This window comes from Balaenoptera ricei, chromosome 8 (genome assembly GCF_028023285.1).
Source record: "Balaenoptera ricei isolate mBalRic1 chromosome 8, mBalRic1.hap2, whole genome shotgun sequence".
Classification (NCBI taxonomy): Eukaryota; Metazoa; Chordata; class Mammalia; order Artiodactyla; family Balaenopteridae; genus Balaenoptera; species Balaenoptera ricei.
The window spans coordinates 7,765,944-7,778,252 of record NC_082646.1 but is presented as its reverse complement, the minus strand read 5'-3'; the positions used below and the strand labels follow the sequence as shown (position 1 = coordinate 7,778,252).

Below are 12,309 nucleotides of genomic sequence, written 5' to 3'. Positions count from 1 at the left end.
AACAATACAATAAACAAAATGAAAAATACACTATAAGGAATCAATAGCAGAATAACTGAGGCAGAAGAATGGATAAGTGACCTGGAAGACAGAATGGTGGAATTCACCACTGTGGAACAGAATAAAGAAAAAAGAATGAAAAGAAATGAAGGCAGCCTAAGAGACCTCTGGGACAACATTAAATGCAACAACATTCACATTATAGGGGTCCCAGAAGGAGAAGAGAGAGAGAAAGGACTCAAGAAAATATTTGAAGAGATTATAGTAGAAAACTTCCCTATCATGGGAAAGGAAATAGCCACCCAAGTCCAGGAAATGCAGAGAGTCCCATACAGGATAAACCCAAGGAGAAACATGTCAAGACACATAGTAATCAAACTGGCAAAAATTAAAGACAAAGAAAAATTATTGAAAGCAGCAAGGGAAAAACGACAAATAACATACAAGGGAACTCCCATAAGGTTAACAGCTGATTTCTCGGCAGAAACTCTACAAGTCAGAAGGGACTGGAATGATATATTTAAAGTGATGAAAGGGAAAAACTTACAACCAAGATTACTCTGCCCGGCAAGGATCTCATTCACATTCGACGGAGAAATCAAAAGCTTTACAGACAAGCAAAAGCTAAGATAATTCAGCACCACCAAACCAGCTCTACAACAAATGCTAAAGGAACTTCTCTAAGTGAAAAACACAAGAGAAGAAAAGGACCTACAAAAACAAACCCAAAACAATTAAGAAAACGGTAATAGGAACATACATATCGATAATTACCTTAAACGTGAATGGATTAAATGCTCCAACAAAAAGATGCAGGCTCGCTGAATGGATACAAAAACAAGACCTGTATATATGCTGTCTACAAGAGACCCATTTCAGACCTAGGGACACATACAGACTGAAAGTGAGGGGATGGAAAAAGATGTTCCATGCAAATAGAAATCAAAAGAAAGCTGGAGTAGCGATACTCCTATCAGATAAAATAGACTTTAAAATAAAGAACATTACAAGAGACAAGGAGGGACACTACATAACAATCAAGGGATCAATCCAAGAAGAAGATATAATAATTATAAATATATATGCACCCAACATAGGAACACCTCAATACATAAGGCAACTGCTAACAGCTATAAAAGAGGAAATCAATAGTAACACAATAATAGTGGGGGACTTTAAAACCTCACTTACACCAATGGACAGATCATCCAAACAGAAAATTAATAAGGAAACACAAGCTTTAAATGACACAATAGACCAGATAGATTTGACTGATATTGATAAGACATTTCATCCAAAAACAGCAGATTACATTTTCTTCTCAAGTACGCACAGAACATTCTCCAGGATAGATCACGTCTTGGGTCACAAATCAAGCCTCAGTAAATTTAATAAATTGAAATCATATCAAGCATCTTTTCTGACCACAACGCTTTGAGATTAGAAATCAATTACAGGGAAAAAAACATAAAAAACACAAACACATGGAGCCTAAACAATACGTTACTAAATAACCAAGAGATCACTGAAGAAATCAGAGAGGAAATCAAAAAATACCTAGAGACAAATGACAATGAAAACACGACAATCCAAAACCTATGGGTTGCAGCAAAAGCAGTTCTAAGAGGGAAGTTTATAGCAATACAAGCCTACCTCAAGAAACAAGAAAAATCTCAAATAAACAATCTAACCTTACATTTAAAGGAACTAGAGAAAGAAGAACAAACAAAACCCAAAGTTAGCAGAAGAAAAGAAATCATAAAGATCAGAGCAGAAATAAATGAAATAGAAATAAAGAAACAATAACAAAGATCAATAAAACTAAAAGCTGGTTCTTTGAGAAGATAAACAAAATTGATAAACCATTAGGGAGACTCAACAAGAAAAAGAGGGAGAGGACTCAAATCAACAAAATTAGAAATGAAAAAGGAGAAGTTACAACAGACACCACAGAAATACAAAGCATCCTTAGAGACTACTATAAGCAACTCTATGCCAATAAAATAGACAACCTGGAAGAAATGGACAAATTCTTAGAAAGGTATAACCTTCCAAGACTGAACCAGGAAGAAACAGAAAATATGAACAGACCAATCTCAAGTAATAAAATTGAAACTGTGATTAAAAATCTTCCAACAAACAAAAGTCCAGGACCAGATGGCTTCCCACGTGAATTCTATCAAACATTTGAAGAGCTAACAGCCATCCTTCTCAAACTCTTCCAAAAAATTGCAGAGGAAGGAACACTCCCAAACTCATTCTATGAGGCCACCATCACCCCAATACCAATACCAGACAAAGACACTACAAAAAAAGAAAATTACAGACCAATATCACTCATGAATATAGATGAAAAAATCCTCAACAAAATAATAGCAAACAGAATCCAACAACACATTAAAAGTGTCATACACCATGATCAAGTGGGATTTATACCAGGGGTGCAAGGATTCTTCAATATATGCAAATCAATCAATGTGATACACCATATTAACAAACTGAAGAATAAAAACCATATGATCATCTCAATAGATGCAGAAAAAGCTTTTGACAAAATTCAACACCATTTATGATAAAAACTCTCCAGAAAGTGGGCATAGAGGGAACCTACTTCAACATAATAAAGGCCATGTATGACAAAGCCACAGAAAACATCATTCTCAATGGTGAAAATCTGAAAGCATTTCCTCTAAGATCAGGAACAAGACAAGGATGTCCACTCTCACCACTTATTCAGCATAGTTGTGGAAGTCTTAGCCATGCCAATCAGAGAAGAAAAAGAAATAAAAGGAATACAAATTGGAAAAGAAGAAGTAACACTGTCACTGCAGATGACATGATACTATACATAGAGAGTCCTAAAAATGCCACCAGAAAACTACTAGAGCTAATCGATGAATTTGGTAAAGTTGCAGGATACAAAATTAATACACAGTCATCTCTTGCATTCCTACACACTAATGATGAAAAATCTGAAAGAGAAATTAAGGAAACACTCCCATTTACCACTGCAACAAAAAGAATAAAATACCTAGGATTAAACCTACCTAGGGAGGGAGGAGAGAAGATGGCGGAAGAGTAAGACGCGGAGATCACCTTCCTTCCCACAGATACAGTAGAAATACATCTACACGTGGAACTGCTCCTACAGAACACCCACTGAACGCTGGCAGAAAACGTCAGACCTCCCAAAAGGCAAGAAATTCCCCCCGTACTTGGGTAGGGCAAAAGAAAAAAGAAATAACAGAGACAAAAGAATAGGGACGGCACCTGCACCAGTGGGAGGGAGCTGTGAAGGAGGAAAGATTTCCACGCACTAGGAGCCCCTTCGCGGGCAGAGACTGCGGGTGGCAGAGGGGGGAAGCTTCGGAGCCACGGAGGAGAGCGCAGCCACAGGGGTGCGGAGGGCAAAGCGGAGAGATTCCCGCACTTCCCGCACGGAGGCTCGGCGCTGACCAGCACTCACCAGCCCGAGAGGCTTGTCTGCTCAGCCGCCGGGGCGGGCGGGGCTGGGAGCTGAGGCTCGGGCTTCGGTCGCAGGGAGAGGACTGGGGCTGGCTGCGTGAACACAGCCTGAAGGGGTTAGTGCACCACAGCTAGCCGGGAGGGAGTCCGGGAAAAAGTCTGCAGCTGCCGAAGAGGCAAGAGACTTTTTCTTGCCTCTTTGTTTCGCGGCGCGCAAGGAGAGGGGATTCAGAGCGCCGCCTAAACGAACTCCAGAAACTGGCACGAGCCGCGGCTATCAGCGCGGACCCCAGAGACGGGCGTGAGACGCTGGGGCTGCTGCTGCCGCCTCCAAGAAGCCTGTGTGCGAGCACAGGTCACTCTCCACACCGCCCCTCCCGGGAGCCCGTGCAGCCCGCCACTGCCAGCGTCCCGTGATCCAGGGACAACATCCCCCGGGAGAACGCACTGCGCGCCTCAGGCTGCTGCAACGTCACGCCGGCCTCTGACGCCGCAGGCTCGCCCTGCCTCCTCTGTACCCCTCCCTCCCCGCGGCCTGGGTGAGCCAGAGTCCCCGAAGCAGCTGCTCCTTTAACCCCGTCCTGTCTGGGCGGGGAACAGACGCCCTCAGGCGACCTACACGCAGAGGCGGGTCCAAATCCAAAGCTGATCCCCAGGAGCTGTGCGAACAGAGAAGAGGAGGGGAAATCTGTCCCAGCAGCCTCAGAAGAAGCGGATTAAAACTCCACAAACAACTTGATGTGCCTGCATCTGTTGAATACCTGAATAGACAACGAATCATCCCAAATTCAGGAGGTGGACTTTGGGAGCAGGATATATTAATTTTTCCCCTTTTCCTTTTTTTTTTTGTGAGTGTATATGTATATGCTTCTGGGGTAGATTTTGTCTGTATAGCTTTGCTTTACAATAGCTTTATTTTACTTCACTATATTATAGCTTCTTTCTTTCTTTTCTTTCTTTCTTTCTTTCTTTCCTTCCTTCCTTCCTTCCTTCCTTCCTCCTTCCTTCCTTCCTTCCTTCCTTTCTTTCTTTCTTTCTTTCTATTTTTTCTCCCTTTTACTCTGAGCCGTGTGGACGAAAGGCTCTTGGTGCTTCAGCCAGGCATCAGGGCCGTACCTCGGAGGTGGGAGAGCCAACTTCAGGACACTGGTCCACAAGAGACCTCCCAGCTCCACGTAATACCAAACGGCAAAAATCTCTCAGAGATCTCCATCTCAACATCAAGACCCAGCATCACTCAATGACCAGCAAGCTACAGTGCTGAACACCCTATGCCAAACAACTAGCAAGACAGGAACACAGCCTCATCCATTAGCAGAGAGGCTGCCTAAAATCATAATAAGGCCACAGACACCCCAAAATACACCACCAGACGTGGACGTGCCCACCAGAAAGACAAGATCCAGCCTCATCCACCAGAGCTCAGGCACTAGTTCCCTCCACCAGGAAGCCTACACAACCCACTGAACCAACCTTAGCCACTGGGGACAGATACCAAAAACAACGGGAACTACAAACCTGCAACCTGTGATAAGGAGACCCCAAACACAGTAAGATAAGCAAAATGAGACGACAGAAAAACACACAGCAGATGAAGGAGCAGGGTCAAAACACACTAGACTTAACAAATGAAGAGGAAATAGGTAGTCTACCTGAAAAAGAATTCAGAATAATGATAGTAAGGATGATCCAAAATCTTGGAAATAGAATAGACAAAATGCAAGAAGCATTTAACAAGGACGTAGAAGAACTAAAGAGGAATCAAGCAATGATGAAAAACACAATAAATGAAATTTAAAATACTCTAGATGGGATCAATAGCAGAATAACTGAGGCAGAAGAAAGGATAAGTGACCTGGAAGATAAAATGGTGGAAATAACTACTGCAGAGCAGGATAAAGAAAAAAGAATGAAAAGAACTGAGGACAGTCTCAGAGACCTCTGGGACAGCATTAAACGCACCAACATTCGAATTATAGGGGTCCCAGAAGAAGAAGAGAAAAAGAAAGGGACTGAGAAAATATTTGAAGAGATTATAGTTGAAAACTTCCCTAATATGGGAAAGGAAATAGTTAATCAAGTCCTGGAAGCACAGAGAGTCCCATACAGGATAAACCCAAGGAGAAACACGCCAAGACACATATTAATCAAACTGTCAAAAATTAAATATAAGGAAAACATATTAAAGGCAGCAAGGGAAAAAAAACAAATAACACACAAGGGAATCCCCATAAGGTTAACATCTGATCTTTCAGCAGAAACTCTGCAAGCCAGAAGGGAGTGGCAGGATATACTTAAAGTGATGAAGGAGAAGAACCTACAACCAAGATTACTCTACCCAGCAAGGATCTCATTCATATTTGATGGAGAAATTAAAACCTTTACAGACAAGCAAAAGCTGAGAGAGTTCAGCACTACCAAACCAGCTTTACAACAAATGCTAAAGGAACTTCTCTAGGCAAGAAACACAAGAGAAGGAAAACACCTACAATAACAAACCCAAAACATTTAAGAAAATGGGAATAGGAACATACATATCGATAATTACCTTGAATGTAAATGGATTAAATGCTCCCACCAAAAGACACAGGCTGGCTGAATGGATACAAAAACAAGACCCATATATATGCTGTCTACAAGAGACCCACTTCAGACCTAGAGACACATACAGACTGAAAGTGAGGGGATGGAAAAAGATATTCCATGCAAATGGAAATCAAAAGAAAGCTGGAGTAGCAATTCTCATATCAGACAAAATAGACTTTAAAATAAAGACTATTACAAGAGACAAAGAAGGACACTATATAATGATCAAGGGATCGATCCAAGAGGAAGGTATAACAATTGTAAATATTTATGCACCCAACATAGGAGCACCTCAATACATAAGGCAAGTACTAACAGCCATAAAAGGGGAAATCGACAGCAACACAATCATAGTAGGGGACTTTAACACCCCACTTTCACCAATGGACAGATCATCCAAAATGAAAATAAATAAGGAAACACAAGCTTTAAATGATACATTAAACAAGATGGACTTAATTGATATTTATAGGACATTCCACCCAAAAACAACAGAATACACATTTTTCTCAAGTGCTCATGGAACATTCTCCAGGATAGATCATATCTTGGGTCACAAATCAAACCTTGGTAAATTTAAGAAAATTGAAATCGTATCAAGTATCTTTTCCGACCACAACGCTATGAGACTAGATATCAATTACAGGAAAAGATCTGTAAAATATACAAACACATGGAGGCTACACAATACATTACTTAATAATGAAGTGATTACTGAAGAAATCAAAGGGGAAATCAAAAAATACCTAGAAATAAATGACAATGGAGATACGACGACCCAAAACCTATGGGACGCAGCAAAAGCAGTGCTAAGAGGGAAGTTTATAGCAATACAAGCCTACCTCAAGAAACAGGAAACATCTCGAATAAACAACCTAACCTTGCACCTAAAGCAATTAGAGAAAGAAGAACAAAAAAACCCCAAAGTCAGCAGAAGGAAAGAAATTATAAAGATCAGGTCAGAAATAAATGAAAAAGAAATGAAGGAAACAATAGCAAAAATCAATAAAACTAAAAGCTGGTTCTTTGAGAAGATAAACAAAATTGATAAACCATTAGCCAGACTCATCAAGAGAAAAAGGGAGCAGACTCAGATCAATAGAATTAGAAATGAAAAAGGAGAAATAACCACTGACACTGCAGAAATACAAAAGATCATGAGAGATTACTACAAGCAACTCTATGCCAATAAAATGGACAACCTGGAAGAAATGGACAAATTCTTAGAAATGCACAAACTGCCGAGACTGAACCAGGAAGAAATAGAAAATATGAACAGACCAATCACAAGCACTGAAATTGAAACTGTGATTAAAAACCTTCCAACAAACAAAAGCCCAGGACCAGATGGCTTCACAGGTGAATTCTATCAAACATTTAGAGAAGAGCTAACACCTATCCTTCTCAAACTCTTCCAAAATATTGCAGAGGGAGGAACACTCCCAAACTCATTCTACGAGGCCACCATCACCCTGATACCAAAACCAGACAAAGATGTCACAAAGAAAGAAAACTACAGGCCAATATCACTGATGAACATAGATGCAAAAATCCTCAACAAAATACTCGCAAACAGAATCCAACAGCACATTAAAAGGATCATACACCATGATCAAGTGGGGTTTATCCCAGGAATGCAAGGATTCTTCAATATACGCAAATCAATCAATGTGATACACCATATTAACAAACTGAAGGAGAAAAACCATATGATCATCTCAATAGATGCAGAGAAAGCTTTCGACAAAATTCAACACCCATTTATGATAAAAGCCCTGCAGAAAGTAGGCATAGAGGGAACTTTCCTCAACATAATAAAGACCATATATGACAAACCCACAGCCAACATTGTCCTCAATGGTGAAAAACTGAAACCATTTCCACTAAGATCAGGAACAAGACAAGGTTGCCCACTCTCACCACTATTATTCAACATAGTTTTGGAAGTCCTAGCCACAGCAATCAGAGAAGACAAAGAAATAAAAGGAATCCAAATCGGAAAAGAAGAAGTAAAGCTGTCACTATTTGCAGATGACATGATACTATACATAGAGAATCCTAAAGAGGCTACCAGAAAACTCCTAGAGCTAATCAATGAATTTGGTAAAGTAGCAGGATACAAAATTAATGCACAGAAATCGCTTGCATTTCTATACACTAATGACGAAAAATCTGAAAGTGAAATTAAGAAAACACTCCCGTTTACCATTGCAACAAAAAGAATAAGATATCTAGGAATAAACCTACCTAAGGAGACAAAAGACCTGTATGCAGAAAATTATAAGACACTGATGAAAGAAATTAAAGATGATACAAATAGATGGAGAGATATACCATGTTCCTGGATTGGAAGAATCAACATTGTGAAAATGACTCTACTACCCAAAGCAATCTACAGATTCAATGCAATTCCTATCAAACTACCACTGGCATTTTTCACAGAACTAGAACAAAAAATTTCACAATTTGTATGGAAACACAAAAGACCCCGAATAGCCAAAGCAATCTTGAGAACGAAAAATGGAGCTGGGGGAATTAGGCTCCCTGACTTCAGACTATACTACAAAGCTTCAGTAATCAAGACAGTTTGGTACTGGCACAAAAACAGAAATATAGACCAATGGAACAGGATAGAAAGCCCAGAGATAAACCCACACACATATGGTCACCTTATCTTTGATAAAGGAGGCAAGCATATACAGTGGAGAAAAGACAGCCTCTTCAATAAGTGGTGCTGGGAAAATTGGACAGGTACATGTAAAAGTATGAAATTAGAACACTCCCTGACACCATGCACAAAAATAAACTCCAAATGGATTAAAGACCTAAGTGTAAGGCCAGACACTATCAAACTCTTAGAGGAAAACATAGGCAGAACACTCTATGACATACATCACAGCAAGATTCTTTTTGACCCAGCTCCCAGAGAAATGGAAATAAGAACACAAATAAACAAATGGGACCTAATGAAACTTAAAAGCTTTTGCACAGCAAAGGAAACCATAAACAAGACCAAAAGACAACCCTTAGAATGGGAGAAAATATTTGCAAATGAAGCAACTGACAAAGGATTAATCTCCAAGATTTACAAGCAGCTCATGCAGCTCAATAACAAAAAAACGAACAACCCAATCCAAAAATGGGCAGAAGACCTAAATAGACATTTCTCCAAAGAAGATATACAGATGGCCTACAGACACATGAAAGAATGCTCAACATCATTAATCATTAGAGAAATGCAAATCAAAACTACAATGAGATATCATCTCACACCGGTCAGAATGGCCATCATCAAAAAATCTAGAAACAATAAATGCTGGAGAGGATGTGGAGGAAAGGGAACACTCTTGCACTGTTGGTGGGAATGTAAATTGATACAGCCACTATGGAGAACAGTATGGAGGTTCCTTAAAAAACTACAAATAGAACTACCATACGACCCAGCAATCCCACTACTGGGCATATACCCTGAGAAAACCATAGGTCAAAAAGTGTCATGTACCACAATGTTCATTGCAGCTCTATTTACAATAGCCAGGACCTGGAAGCAACCTAAATGTCCATCGACAGATGAATGGATAAAGAAGATGTGGCACATATATACAATGGAATATTACTCAGCCATAAAAAGAAATGAAATGGAGGTATTTGTAATGAGGTGGATGGAGTTAGAGTCTGTCATACAGAGTGAAGTAAGTCAGAAAGAGAAAAACAAATACAGTATGCTAACACATATATACGGAATCTAAGGAAAAAAAAAAAAGGCCATGAAGAACCTAGTGGCAAGACGGGAATAAAGACACAGACCTACTAGAGAATGGACTTGAGGATATGGGGAGGGGGTGGGGTGAGATGTGACAGGGTAAGAGAGTGTCATGGACATATATACACTACCAAATGTAAAATAGATAGCTAGTGGGAAGCAGCCGCATAGCACAGGGAGATCAGCTCGGTGCTTTGTGACCACCTAGAGGGGTGGGATGGGGAGGGTGGGAGGGAGGGAGATGCAAGAGGGAAGAGAAATGGGAACATATTGTATATGTATAACTGATTCACTTTGTTATAAAGCAGAAGCTAACACACTATTGTAAGGCAATTATACTTCAATAAAGATGTTTAAAAAAAAATTAAAAAAAAAAAAAAAAAAAAAAAACCTACCTAGGGAGACAAAAGACCTGTATGCAGAAAACTATGACACTGCTGAAAGAAATTAGAGATGATACCAACAGATGGAGATATATACCATGTTCTTGGATTGGAAGAATCAATATTGTGAAAATGACTATACTACCCAAAGCAATCTACAGATTCAATGCAATCCCTATCAAATTACCAATGGTATTTTTTACAGAACTAGAACAAAAAATCTTAAAATTTGTATGGAGACACAAAAGACCCCGAATAGCCAAAGCAGTCTTGAGGAAAAAAACAGAGCTGGAGGAATCAGACTCCCTGACTTCAGACTATACTACAAAGCTACAGTAATCTAGACAATATGGTACTGGTACAAAAACAGAAATATAGATTAATGGAACAGGATAGAAAGCCAAGGGATAAACCCATGCACCTATGGTCAACTAATCTATGATAATGGAGGCAAGGACATACAATGGAGAAAAGACAGTCTCTTCAATAAGTGGTGCTGCGAAAACTGGACAGCTACATGTAAAAGAATGAAATTAGAACACTCCCTAACACCATACACAAAAATAAACTCAAAATGGATTAGAGACCTAAATGTAAGACCGGACAGTATAAAACTCTTAGAGGAAAACATAGGAAGAACACTCTTTGACATAAATCATAGCAAGATCTTTTTTCATCCACCTCCTAGAGTAATGGAAATAAAAACAAAAATAAACAAATAGGACCTAATGAAACTTAAAAGCTTTTGCAAAGCAAAGGAAACTACAAACAAGCTGAAAAGACAACCCTCAGAATGGGAGAAAATATTTGCACACGAATCAACGGACAAAGTATTGATCACCAAAATATATAAACAGCTCATGCAGCTCAATATTAGAAAAACAAACAACCCAATCAAAAAATGGGCAGAAGACCTAAATAGACATTTCTCCAAGGAAGACATATAGATGGCCAAGAAGCCCATAAAAAGCTGCTCAACATCACTAATTATTAGAGAAATGCAAATCAAAATTACAATGAGGTATCACCTCACACCAGTTAGAATGGGCATCATGAGAAAATCTACAAACAACAAATGCTGGAGAGGGTGTGGAGAAAAGGGAATCCTCTTGCACTATTGGTGGGAATGTAAATTGATACAGCCACTATGGAGAACAGTATGGAGGTTCCTTAAAAAACTAAAAATAGAATTACCATATGACTCAGCAATCCCACTACTGGGCATATACCCAGAGAAAGCCATAATTCAAAAAGACACATGCACCCCAATGTTCATTGCAGCACTATTTACAATAGCCAGGCCATGGAAGCAACCTAAATGCCCATCGACAGACGAATGGATAAAGAAGATGTGGTACATATATACAATGGAATATTACTCAGCCATAAAAAGGAACGAAACTGGGTCATTTGTAGAGACGTGGATGAATCTAGAGACTGTCATACAGAGTAAAGTAAGTCAGAAAGAGAAAAACAAATATCGTATATTAACGCATATATGTGGAACCTAGAAAAATGGTCCAGATGAACCAGTTTGCAGGGCAGAAATTGAGACACAGATGTAGAGAATAAACGTATGGACACCAAGGGGGGAAAGCAGCAGGGGTGGCGGTGGTGTGATGAATTGGGAGATTGGGACTGACATATATACACTAATATGTATAAAATGGATAACTAATAAGAACCTGCTGTATAAAAAAATAAAATAATTCAAAAATTCAATAAATAAATACATAGAGCTCTCCTGGTGATAGTAGAGTCGTTGAAACAGCACATTGAAAGTACAGAACATTTTATTTGAGCTGTAAGCTATACAGGAACAATGGGTAGATTATTCTTCACTGTTGACTGCCTCCCTAGTTACTTTAACATCCACGTTACCTACTCCAGGCCCCAGCACTCTAGGAATGAACTATCTAGGGAACTATGGACGTATTGAACAATTCTGAGACTCCCAGCCAATCCTCGGGGATGCTGGGTCTCATGGTAGAAAAGAATATGCACAGAAGGTCTCCCCAGAGACACTTCTTTCATGTTCTTTCTTGGATCTGCACATATTGTCTGAAATTTCCATTTTCACATCCCTCAAGAGGGTAGAACTTCTCTGGTTTT

At 39.5% G+C, this 12,309-nt stretch overlaps 1 long non-coding RNA gene across 3 annotated transcripts in view; it reads right to left on the bottom strand.

Annotated features, from left to right (window-relative positions):
• Positions 1-12,309, bottom strand: part of LOC132369564 (uncharacterized) — a 139,057-nt gene that overhangs the window by 63,103 nt on the left and 63,645 nt on the right. The gene's annotated exons all lie outside the window — the stretch shown is intronic.